Consider the following 14043-nt stretch of genomic DNA (forward strand, 5'->3'; position numbering starts at 1 on the left):
GTCAAATGAATAATATTTAAAAAAGCGAACAGAAGGGAAAACCTCTTACACTACAAATTTCGTTTAGAAATTTCAAAAACATCTTCCACTTTTTCAAATATTCGTGCAATTTTGCTCTTTTGGCAGTCGCTTTCTTTTTTAAAACTCTTTGAATTCCTCAGAGTACATCAGCTGTCTTATCAATATCAACCATAATTCCTACTTTTCTGCAAGCTTCCTTTGTAATAGACCTCTGGCAGGTAATTTTTAATTCCTTTTCTAAATTTAATGCTTTTACTTTGTTTTTCTGCAATCTGAGGTTAATCCCTTGAAATTTACGAAATTTAAAATGTTATGTTATGTAGAAGTGAGGGGGCCACCTAATATTTACCCTAAGTAAGTAGGTATTAGCCCTACACACTAACTAGAAAAGTAACAACATTCCGGCATCATTTCTCGAGTCGTCGTGGAAATTGAGACTCCAGCCAGCACTACAAGTACTGCCAACGCCAGCGGCACTATTATCTTTCAGTGTTAAATTAGCTCAAGTAAGAGTAAAACGATTACATTACATAATATACATTGCGATATACATATGTAGTTGTGCAGGTGCATATTTTCCGATGTTATCTATTGTAGTGGGTAAAGGCAACGTGTTTCAGGGCATTATATATAGCAGTAGAAACTACCGTGATATTCCCACGTTACAAATCATTTTTGTAAGTATGATCTATTTACGTCAGTGTATCAAAATTAAGTAAGAACTAAACAATTTTTTACAAATCTTACATGTAAGTTCTGTTATAAATTTGTGCTGAAACAAACTTTAGCAGCTAAATTTTGATGATCCATTATGTGCTGTAACGTATGTTTTTGTGATAATTGATTTTCAGAAATTGCATTATTGTCTGGCAATACATTGTTATTAACATGAAAAGATTTATCATGACATTTTAAATTGTGGTGGCTAGAGCAACTTAATTCTTGTTTATATATCATGTATACAGTCATGACTTGTTTACATCATTATTTACAATCAGCAGTCAAAATTAGAAAAGGATATAAAATAAAAATAAAAAGGGCATAAATAAATAAGTTTAAAAACTGAAGAAAAAAAAAAAAGGTTCATCTGCATAATTATGCGTACTACGTACTTTTAGATATATCTACATACATATGCTGATACATTACCAACTTATTTTTGTCAGTTCTTTGTTTTAGTGTGTTTTTACAAGAATTACATTTCATGATACATTACACTGCTAATACTATATCAACTCAATGCTGGCAATTTATTATATGTATGTGATCACTTTTCAGGTGATGTTACCTTATATTATATGGAAATGTAGGGGGTCATCTATTATTTACCCTAAGTAAATAGAAATTGGCCCCTTACCCTACTTGTGAGTTACCTATGTTGCGCTTCATATGGTTTGCGGTGCTTATTTCTTTCCTGTAAAGGTACGCCTGCGGACATTATATCTGCATTTAATTACTTTATTGCACTGCTGTAGCATTTCTTATTCTTTTATTCCTAAAGCGCTTGTTCTTGACTGCATATCTTAGAAATGGGAATAAATCCTCTTCTAAATTTGGCTTCTTTAGATAAAGCGAATTTGTAAACGATCAGGAAAAAGCTGGCACCGTCTTCGTACTATTAATACCAGGGCAACAACCTCGCCCAACTTCGGCGGCATTCAGTTCCGCCGTGCAGTTTTCGTGAAATTAATCTAACTTTATTAAAGCATTGTAGTTACTGCTAACGTCTATAGTGGGGACATAGTGTTACACATGGAAGAAGTCACGTTTCCTTGATTAAAAAATTGATGGAACTTGGAACAGACATTTCTTCATCTTCGACAAAAAAAGGATTAGCTGAAGCCATTCACGAGATTACTGTCAGAAAAATTTCAAAGCTCCTAAGAAATTCAGACTGAGAGATGAATTAACGAGGGTAATGATTCTGAATTTTGAAAACTGAATGCTGTGATTTTTATCCCACTAATATATCGTTATTCTGCATCTTTTTAACTGCCTTCTGTTTAGTATACAGGATATGTTCTTTTATTCTGAATTTTTCTAAATTGTGATACCATGTAGCATGAAATCATAACTTTGAATCTTCGAAGACTAGAATTATTCCTTGTATTAATTTGCTCCTTAGTTTGATTTCTCATGAATACCGAAATGTTTCTGCACGGGAATCTCGTAATACGAAATCTCATCAAGTATAAACCAGAAAATCATACGCATTTTAAATGAAGAAACGAACAAATAAAAAAAATTAAATTATAATTATATTATTACTGTATAACACCTCATAAATCCTTAAAATTTTAAAAAGGTTAAAAAATATTTTAAAATTTAAATATAAAAATACCAAACTTTTGAATCTTCTTACACTGATTCCAGTTTAATGCTTAAGACAGTTTTAAGCTAAACAACTTCGATTAATCTTTTAGTTCTAAGGATTAATCACTCAGACATGCAAACTTAGAACATAAAATTATTTACTGTTTAAAACAAGTCGTTAAATATATCAGCGTCAAAATATAAGAAAAAGACCATAAAATTCACGCCACCAGAAAATTTAGTCGCTTGTTTAATAAAGAGAAAACTTAATTATTCAGAAAAAGCTGCGCGGTCGTTTCACTGAATCGCTTGCACATGAGGTTTACAACAACTATTTTCTTTAAGGGGAAATAATTTTAGATCTCCATATACCCCATAAAATACTATTTGTTAGAACTCCATATACTACTGAAAAGAATAAACACTAGCAAAGAGGTTTTCTTTGAGTTTTTATTAACAGTAACCCAAGTTAATTGCGTGTATTCTCAGCAATTTTATTCATACCATTTACACAGATGACGCTCACTATAACGACTGATCGTGTCCTATACAGAAAAGGCATAGAAACAAAAGGTCTGTGTTACGCTCATTTCTTGGGATCCGGTTGTTATAATGCAATGAATATAACGAGGTTCTATTTTAATTAAATAACTGAGCAAAATAAAATAGCTTCATTCTTTGCTGCTGGAAAAAAAATTTGATCTTGATATTATTTCCTCACAAATTTGGGCATAATTTTTCGATTTTTATATAAATACTTTACATTTATTTACATTTCAAAACACATTAGTTAAGTCAGAATTGCACAAAAGTAATGCTTTATTCAAAACTGTGTCGTGTCTGCAATAAATTTAGACGTCTAACGGTCGATTCAAAATATTTAAAGTAAAAAAAAAAAAAAAAAAAAAAAAAAAAAAGAATTTTCATCAAACAAAAGAAGTAGAAAATCCAAACGTCATATTTCAAAAGCTTAAGACGGAGGAATTATTGGATTCTGCTAGTGCCAGAACATCAAAGTTGCCGACAAAAACTTTATTTCTAAATATCTCTAAATTTATCTATCTTGTAGGTTGTCATTTTCTTTCAGAACTCTCTCTTTTATCTCTTGTAAGAATAGACTTGAGAAATAATTATGCTACTAAAAAAATTACATAAATTACCAGGTCTTAGAAAATAGGCAATTTCGTATGTTTTTCTGCCATAAAAACAACGAAATGAAGAGTTTTCAAGTTACAATATTCGTTTTATACATACTTCCATCCATAGTTAATTACTCATTAAGTGGATGAATTTTTATTTCGGAGAAGAATATTTTTAAAAATGCACTAAATTTAATTATTCTTCTCAGTCACATTAGTGAAGAGCACTTTCTTTTGCGTGCAAAATACACTGAACTTTGAAGAAAACGATTGCAGGGATTTATATTTATTTTAACTAATAAAATTTAAAGTTTTATTTTAAATTTTCCTATAAACCTTCATTCCCCTAATTGTCAGTGCCAGAATAGGTAAATTTTGTAGCGTGCGTGAACGAATGCAAATTTTCTACTTTGAAGGAAGTAGTTAAAAGCCGAGTTTCCGTAGGAGAAAGAGAGAGAGTTAGGCTCTAGCCGCCTTCTCTGCCGTAGGTACGTTTGCTTGCTGGTTCAAGTGGTTTAATTGCATTTATCTACTAGCACTAGCTTCGAAGAGGTTTAAGTTACGGGACCTCGCTGAGCTCTGTAGTCTAGGTCTATCGTTTGTTAATATCTTCAAATTTTAGTTTAATTACGTGATTTTCAGTTACCGCCCAAGCAGAGGCGAAGTTTGTTAGCGTCGGGTTGACGTATTATAAATTCTCAAAAGATTTAATAAAGGGTATTTTAACCCTTCTCTTGTGTAGTTTCCTGCTACTCCATTTTCAGATAGAAGTTAACTCATCTGGACTCTACATTGGCGCCCGAATTAATACGCGAACATGATGCCCAAAGAAGAAGTATCTCCACAAGGCTCAGAAGGGGCAGACCCAATGGTGAGCTCCCCCTTAGATGGATTTGGCTTCCTAATACAGACAATGAGGGCGGCAATTAAACCAGCAGTGGTATTCGATGGCAAGAACTCCGTTATCTCATTTCTGGAAGCCCTTGAGACGCACTTTAAATTGTATCTGGTACCGGAAAGGCAAAAATTGGCTATTGCCTCGAGTGCCCTCCGTGGACAGGAGGAGGCTTGGTGGAGAAATTGGGAAATTCCTACTTGGAGAAATCGAAAGCATAACTTATACATTCGAGAACTTTAAAGCGGCTCTCCTAAAAGCGTTCCCGATAGTTAAAGATCGTGCCAAGCTTGAAGTCGAATTATACAGCTTTTTTCAACGGAGGGTTGAAGAACTAACCGAATTTATCCTACGAAAAGTCAAGCTAGTGAACATGTTATACGGTAGGAAACCCGACAGGGAAGTTATCGAAATCATACTGCCAAGATTATTACCCTCCTTTCAGAACTTCGTGGAACTCCGAAATTCTCGAAAGCTGCAAGAATTATTCGAACTAGCCGTAAAGTTTCAGAATTGGCGGATAGCAGAAGAATCAAGATTTTCAGCCCAGAGATTTAATCAGCAGTTCTCCCAACAGCCGGCCAGGGAAAGAAAACCAACGGAGGAAACCATTTTTCACCTAAGCCGTCAACGAGCAAGAAGGATAAGGATGAAGCCAAAACCCAGAAACACGTACCCAGAAAACAGCAGGAGAAAAAACGGCTTTAAACAAATAGAGGGGTTTGAGAATTTGAGGGTTCAGGCCCCTTGGGCATCGAAAAATCCTTCTAAAATATATTTAAATACCGTGGTTGTCAAAAATTCCCGAATAATAGGGAAAACAAACAAACAAAATCCTTTTAAATAATAATACAGGTTCTTTTAAATAATAAGGACGAAATCCTTAATGTACCTTGCCGCAATTAGAAATAGAGCCCAAAATTACTCGATTGTAGATAATTTGCTGTTTTATACTAAGTCTACGCCCCGACCGCTACCCATCTTGGGGTAAGGAAAACGGTGCGTAGGGTACACGAAGCAGTCCATTTTCCTACAGAAAGTAGTAACTTCGTATGTCAGGTCCTGTAAATTATGTCATTTGTTAATGACGCTAATTAGTGATCGGTCGAGTACCTAAATAGTATTCGCGCTATTTTTCCTATTGGAATTCTTGGAATAGATCTTCTTGACCCTTTTCCCCAAAGTGGGTTAAATAAAAATCGATATCTTTCAGTGATTGCTGACCACTTCTGTAAGTGGCTAGAGATAATTTCGTTAAAGCGAAAGTCGGCTAAATTAGTCGCAGATGCGTTTTTGCATAGGCATATTTTAAAATACGGTGCACCGTTAAAAATAATAAGTGATAATAGTTGGCAGTTCGTAAGTCAAATTTTTGAGGATTTATGTAAAGGACTTGACATACGGCATATGAAAATGGTCCCTTATAGGCCACAATCTAACATCACAGAGAGAGTGAATAAGAATATAGTTAAAATAATTAGAAGTTATGTTAAAAATTATCATAAGCGCTTGAATGGCTGCATCAACGAACTAGCATATGCTTTAAGAACATGCATGACACGACGGGGAAAACGCCCGCTGAATTATTTCTACGTGAAAGATTTTTGACACCGCTCGATAAATTATTCTTCGTCCAAGAGCAGGCGAACATCCAAAAGCTAATTGATGAAGCTCTGAAAAATTCAGATGTAGCAAAAGAGCGGCAAAAACTTGAAGCAGATTTCAAAGTGGGGGGTAAGGTCCTGAAAAGAAAATTCACCCTATCTAGTGCTCCAGAGAATTTTGTATCACACAAAGTTTAAGTTGCACATAAGTTTGAAGTAAGTAAGTTTGCACATAAGTTTGAAGGTCCCTACATCGTGCAACAGGTCGTCGATGCGATAATTTATATTACTTCAGATTCCGGCGAAAGAATAAAAGCTAGCCCGTATCATTTAAAGAGATACTACGACCGGAAAGATTTTGATATTCTAAATAGTTTTTCAGGCTTACAAGACAGAAAAGGCAGCACTAACGCTAGCGGTTTCGATTCCAGCAGCGTTTCTACAGCCTGAGAATAAAAAAAAGAACCAACGAGATGATAAGGTCACAAACAACTCGAAGAGTCCCCCAGAAAAGAGTGCCGTAACAGATGGAAGCTCGAGCGAACAAGAAATTAAGAATACAGAATCGTCCAGAAGAAAAGCCCCAGCCAGGAACAAGGATGGCCGTGCCATGCCAAGGTTTCGCAGCACACGACACCAGAATACAGCGAAGATGGATTACTGAAAGAATGACAAGACCACCGCTGGGTAGAACAAAGAGACCGGCTGAGGCTCAGGGCTCTTAATACGGCCCAAAGCAACCAAAAGTTACCATGCAACAGTGTCCAAAGACGTACGTTCCGTCCAACAAACGAAAAGGGCAGGAGCCCCCACCATTCCAGACCAAAAAAAAAAAAAGATGCATGGGGGAGAAAAACATCACGACACCAGCCACTGGAGAGAAAACAGCGTGTGCGAATTGCCAGTCTGAGCAACTTGACATGGAGCCAGTTCTGCAAGAAGCGGATGCTGGAGTACCAATCAACAAAATACAAAGATAAGTGAATTTTCAATAAATCCTTTCTGCTTGTAAAATTACATGTTTATCTTTTTAATACGAAGTTTCATGTGAAAGTCAATTGCCTCGGTTGAGGACTAAAATTAGTTTAGTTTTTCTTTCGCGAAAGCACAAAGCTATAATGTATTGTAGAAATGTAATGTTAATGCAAAGAACGACTAGTTCAGGTTTTATTTGTCGAAAGACTATTTATGTTAACACGCCAAAATTCTGGCCGCATACAAGCAGCTTTGTATTAGTACTTGTTAATGAAAATTCGTTTTAGCTTCGCCCTTTTCCCGAGAAGAAAGAAGTCAAATATTTTTCTTCTCTCATTTTATTCTCTAGAATGCTAAAAGTATGTGATTGTAAAATGTGAAAATATCTATATTAGGGAGTGTCTTAGAAAATGTGTAACTATTGTGTGTTTAGGTGGAGAGTTTGTTCACTTTATCATAAAGCATTTGCATTTTGCACCACATATTGTGGAGAGCCAAAAGGGGATTAATCTAAAATGAAGCATGAATGTGGATTTGTGTCTCTTAAAACCCGCAATGTTCGGTAAACTTAAGAAAATTACATAAAGTCTAAAGAGTTATCAGGGTCAATGTTCCTTCTAACCTTCTTCGGGAACATACAAGGACCTGACTAGGAACAGAGAGCTTACTAAAGCTATGTTCACTAATTGTAGTAAGTAGACAGGATACAGACGAAGGGTATACAAAACCCTTTATTTTTCTCTATATACAATAACTTCCGTACTTCGGAATACAATGACCCGCCACTCGGGGTCTAACGTAAAAGTATAAAAATAAAACTAAACTCTAATTTAACTTTAGAATAATACACGTGGAAGATTGGCCTTATAATAACAGGAAGCGTATGTAGCACAGAGACTGTGAACACTACAATACGTTTATCAAGAGGATTAAAACCTCTGGCCTGGAAGGCAAACAGCAACTGCGTAACTTCTAAGGTAAGCGGCCTGCGTTGACTTACTGCTTCCTCTCTCTCTCTTGCTTGGCAAAAAGCCACAACTTAAGTACTTGGCGTTCGCCAGACAAACTTTGCATAAAATCCTTCACGCTTATAATTCTGGCCGGAAGTAGAAAATAAGAAGTGATAGTAAAGATTTAAAATAAAATAAACGTTAGTAAAACTTAAGATCCTTACATACTTCCCGCCAGAGTTAATTAGTTTGAAACTGAGGTCTAAAACGACCTTGTTGAAAACTTTTAGCTCTAGAATCTAACGCGAGGCCAACCTTTTACAAACACAACTTAGCTAGAAACTAGAAATTTAAAAGAAAGAAATTTGTTACAATAGCAGCTCCCAGGATATACAACAATCTTTTTTTTTCATCTGTACTGCATCTAACCAGGAGCTTTTATTCAATTCTGGTTCCTTCCAGAGATCTGGAAGGAAAACTAGTTTAATGAAATGTTACACAATGACATGGCAAGTAACATATAGAATTATACTGCTCTTAACATTCTTATTTCATTCATGACTATTTTAATTATCTCTCCCCGTGCTCTCTGACATGTGTTGTAAAAAAACACCAAACACGAATGTGTTTCTGTCTACGTGTGCCACACTTCCTCCTACAATCCAAACACTAACGTGTTAAAATTCAACATAACGAGACCTCTTAACACACCCTAATTTCAACTCTAAACCCTGAGGTACTATTCTAAAAGTGGCTAACTCTAAAGTGTAGCGTCAGAGAGCCTAACTACATCATTCAACCTTTAACACATATTCGCCATGATTTAGTCTTTACAGTCACACGAATAAAAAATTTTTAACATTACTTTCACTTTTACCATATCACGGTATTTCTTAACATTTAAAATAACAGAACATATCAACATGCCGTTAATTTTACAGATTTGAAAACATACATTAGTAGTACATTGTTAACTTCTATTCTTTTCAAAGCAAGTGCAAATTCTTTCTACATTGAAATAATATATTTCAAAAAGTCTTTCAGACTAAAACTTCTCTCTTGCTAGAATGTTTTAAATAAAATTTATACAATAACTTTTTACAATATTTAAGTCTTTACACAACGCTATTATACATCAACTTTAGTTTTACGCGCGAGTAATTGAAAACATAATAAGAAAATCGGTCACAACTCATTTCTCGCCTTTTGGCGATAAAGATAGACCTCGCATGAGGTAAAACTTCTTGAAATCTGCCACTTGCAGTAAGAATGAAAGATTAACTTAAGTTTGCAAAGTAACATAAAATTTTACTTATCTTTGTAATATTCGGACATCCTTTTCTGGGCCCAGTCTTTAAAGGTACTGCAGATAGTAGTTTGGTTTATCCTCCTTCTTGTACGGGCTCGCCCTTCAGTGCTTTCCTCTGGAAGCTTCCGTTTTTCACCAGTTCGGCCACCCTTGAACACCTTCCTTTTCTCCTCTGCTTGTGGTCTTGGCCGTTTGAAGGCAGCTGGTCTTGGCGGAACCGGGAAACTTCTGTCGTGATCCTGCTTGGACCTCGTTGTTGGCCGTTCAAAGTTTCCTTGTACTTTTTCCTCCGCCGCTGATGGCCCTTCCGCAGTTCGGCGACTTTTGCTGCGGAGAGTTCTGTCGGATGAGTAGATCTTCCGTTTTAAAGCCGGGTTATAGTTGCCGTCATTTCTCCTGGTCCTCTTCACATGCGTCGTCCTTCTCCCTTCTTCATTCTGGGGGTGTTCGTGAACTCTGTTTTCTGGACGGTGGAACGGCTTCTTTTTCTTGTTACCTTCGATTTTTCCGCGGAACAATTTTCTTTTCACTTGCTTCTGTTTCTCATTGGCTTGCCCTTGTACTTGTCGTTTTTTCACCTCTGGAACTTGTACCTGCGGTGTCTGCCGTGCCGGATCCTGCAAAAGATCTGAAAAGGTTTGCATTTTATTACGATCGAAGTAGGGCTTGATTTGATCAATGTTTGCGGAACAGGTTTCACCATTTCTGGCTTTTAACACTACAACAGCGTGAGTTATTTTTTCTATAACATATGGTCCTTCAAATCGTGGAAAAAATTTGGCAGTTTTATCTTCTGGTGCTGAAGAAAGTGAATGCTTAATTTTTAAAACTTCATCCCCTACTTTATAAGTTACTCCCCGTCGTTTCAAATCATAATACAGCTTCTGTTTTCTTTGTGCTACTTCCGTATTCTTTTTTGCTTCTTTTATTAGTTTTTCTATATCACCCATTTTAAATTCTGGAGCTCTTTGTTGCACATAAAATAATTTATCTAACGGTGTTATAATCTTTCTGCCTAGAAATAACTCAGCAGGAGTTTTGCCCGTTGTATCATGTTTTGCGGTCCTAAGGGCGAAAGCAAATTCATTGACATAGTTATCCCAGCTTTTATGAAAATTTTTAACATAACTACGGATAATTTTCACTATATTTCTGTTGACCCGTTCCGCTATATTTGATTGCGGCCGATACGGGACCATTTTTAAATGACGTATGCCCAGTTTTTGGCACATGTCTTCAAATATATTACTTACAAATTGAGGACCATTATCCGATATAACTTTTAGGGGCGCCCCGTATTTTAAAATATATTTATTTAAAATAGAATCAGTAACTAATTTCGCGGAGGCTCGTTTTAAGGGAACAATTTCGGTCCATTTACTAAAATGATCAACCATGACAAGGAGATAGCGACTTTTATTTAACTGACTTTTTGGGAAAGGGCCCAATAAATCGATGCCAATTATTTCATTTGGAAATTCGGATTTAATACTATTTAGAAACCCGGCCGGGCGGAAATTAATATAATTAACTGCTTGACATGTTGGGCAGGACTGGACATACGCCCTTTTTAACTTTTGCAGTTCAGGAAAGTAGACTGCCTCGCGTACGCGTTGGATAGTTTTTCGAATACCAGCATGAGAAGCTAAAGGGCTGTCATGGAGCTCCTGCAGGATATTTAATCTAAGACTAGCTGGGATAACAGGTCGAAATTCGTTGTTGGAATTCGTAGTTTTTGTATAAAATAATAGACCATCTATTAGTTCGTAATGGGCCGCCCTATTTCTTATCGCCACAATATCTTGGTGGCTAAAATTTTCAGGATCCTTCAAATACTCATAAATACTTCCAAACTCAGGATCCTTACCCAGTTCGGTTATTACAGTTTCTCGGGAATTTATTGTACATGCTGTCAGCATTGCCATCTTTACGGTATTGCCTTGTTCGTCTATTTTAATCCTTGATAGGGCATCTGCTACGATATTTTCCTTTCCAGGGGTATGCTTGATTACCAGATTATATTCTTGCAGCTTGAGTGCCCATCGTATTAACCTTGGGGATAAATTTTTCCCTGAGTACACTCTAGTTACCGCCGCATGATCAGAGTATACTGTTATCGGCGCCTTTCCAAAATAGACTCGGAACTTTTGCACCGCTAACAGAACTGCAAGTGCCTCTCTCTCGGTCGCGGAATAGTTTCTTTGTGTTTGATTTAAAGTTCGGCTAAAAAATGCCACGGGCTGCTGATTTTGCGAAAGTACCGCTCCTACCGCATAATCCGAAGCATCCGCTGAAATTTCTAAATTTTCATCCTTTTCAGGAAATTTCAACACAGGGGCTTGCGTTAATGCTTGGTTTAATTTTTCGAAAGCACTATTGGCTTCGGCCGTCCACCAGAATCTTGCCTTTTTCCTTTTTAATTTTAACAATGGCTCAGCGATAGCCGCAAAATCTTTATAAAGGACCTATAATATGAACAAAGTCCTAGAAAAGAAGAGAGCTTCTTTGCCGTGTTTGGAGTCGGATACTTTTGTACAGCGATTATTTTTGATTCATCTGTCTCGATCCCTTTTTGCGATATTTTGTAACCTAAATATTTTAATTCAGGGGCTGCAAATTTGCACTTTTCGACATTAACTTTTAGACCGGCCTCATTTAATAAAGAAAACACCTGTCTTAAATCCTGTACATGTTGGTCTAGATTATCACTAGTAATAATGATATCGTCTAAATAGATAAATGTGGACTTTCCAAGAACAGGTCTTAACACAATGTCAATGCATCGCTGAAATGTTGCTGGGGCCCCTGAAAGGCCAAACGGCATACGCAAAAATGCATAAGTGCCAGACTTGTTTATAAAAGCAGTCTTAGGCACGTCCTCAGGCCTCACCCCTATTTGAAAATAACCAGTCGTTAAGTCTAAAGTCGTCATAAATTTGGTTGATTTTATGTTCCTTAAAATTTCTTCTATGATCGGTAACGGATATACCGGATATTTCGTTATGGAATTTAATTTACGGTAATCAATAGCGAATCTCCACCTTTTTGGATGCTCCAAAGGATAGTCATTATTTTTCTTACATAAAACCACCGGGCTAGCATAACTACTTGAGATGGGCGTTATGATCTTTTTACGTAGCATATCAGTAATATGCCATTCTATAATTTTTTCCTTATTCTTATCATACCGGTATGGTTTTTGACGAACTGGCAATGCATCTCCGGTGTCAATACTATGGTTAGTAACCTGAGTAAATCCTGGAATATCACTAAATAACGAAGCAAATTCACTTACCTCTTGTCGGATTCTATCTTGCTCGTCATTAGGCAGGTGGTCAAGATTTAACCTTGGCGGTTCAGCCTTTTCTACACGCACTGGTTTCATTGTCATCTTAAGGGACGCTTCATTAAAATCCAGTGTAACTTGTGCGTCTGAAAGAAAATCTATCCCTAAGATCAAATGTGCTTGCAGATTCTTTACTATAAAAAACATCACCTTTACTTGTTCGTCCTTGATACGGATATACAAAGGTACTTTACCTACGCACTTACATTTTTCTCCTTGCGCCGCTAACACTGTTGTATTATCCGCATTATATATGCGGTATTTGCGAAAATACTTTCTAAAAAACTCCTCTGCCACACAGGAACACTGCGCGCCGGTATCCAGGAGTGCGGTGGCTGGGATATTATTCACCAAGACTTCAATCTTCGGAAGAGTCAAATTTTTCACCATTACTGTATTTAACTTGTAGGAAGAGGAGTTTTCGTGGCCTTCGGATTTCCGCACCCTCTCGTCAGCAGAAATCCGTTTTAGTTTAAATTATTTTTCCTTTCCGTGCTTTCCTTCTTTTTCCCCTGGCCTTGAGACTTTTTTCCTGGGTTGCTATTGAACTGTCGACGTTCGCCGGCTGTTTTTGAATGCTCGGGTTTCCTTGCCCACTGATTCGCTTTTTCTCCATAGTCGTATGCTTGAGTTTGCTGGAGTCTTGGCGTACCAAATTGGTTTCGCTGCTGATATTGGCGTCTTCTTTGGACGTCCGCCGTTCTTCTACTTTCAAACTGGTTTGCTAGCTCAAATAACTTTTCCAGTGCAGTCGGATTTCTTAATTCAATAAAGTCTTGCACTTGGGGCAGTAACCTCGGCAAAATCACTTGAATTATTTCAGGATCCGGACGGTTTCCATACAAGAGCTTGAAAACGTGAATTTTTCTTAAAATAAAGCTCGAGAGGTTTTAGATTCTTTGTTGATATATACTAAAAAGTTCCGTTTCTAATTTCGCACGATCCCTTACAACAGGGAAGGCTTTTAGTAGGGCAGTCTTGAAATTCTCGTAAGTATAGGTGGGACTTCCTGCTTGACCCAAGAGACTTCTGCCTATACATTTGAACCAGTTAAGCGCTTGGCCCCTCAAAGCGCTGGTAGCTAAGGTAACTTTTTGAAACTCGTTCATGGGGTAGAGCATGAAGTGGTCATCCAATTTTTCCAAAAAACTGGTTACCGGTGAGTTTCCATTAAACGTTGCTTCTGGTTTCATCGAAGCGCGCATGGTCTGGACGATGTAACCGAATCCTTCCAGGGCGGCAGCTGGCAATTCTGGATTCTGAGCCGTTTCTGCAGGCGGCACAGGTTCTTCTTGAAACTCGGCCATGGTTATTCTTCTTCGTCGGCCGCCACTATCAGGGTCAATGTTCCTTCTAACCTTCTTCGGGAACATACAAGGACCTGACTAGGAACAGAGAGCTTACTAAAGCTATGTTCACTAATTGTAGTAAGTAGACACGATACAGACGAAGGGTATACAAAACCCTTTATTTTTCTCTATATACAATAAC

This window comes from Stegodyphus dumicola, chromosome 8 (assembly GCF_044657685.1).
Source record: "Stegodyphus dumicola isolate Sdum_Otavi_A_Nest chromosome 8, ASM4465768v1".
Classification (NCBI taxonomy): Eukaryota; Metazoa; Arthropoda; class Arachnida; order Araneae; family Eresidae; genus Stegodyphus; species Stegodyphus dumicola.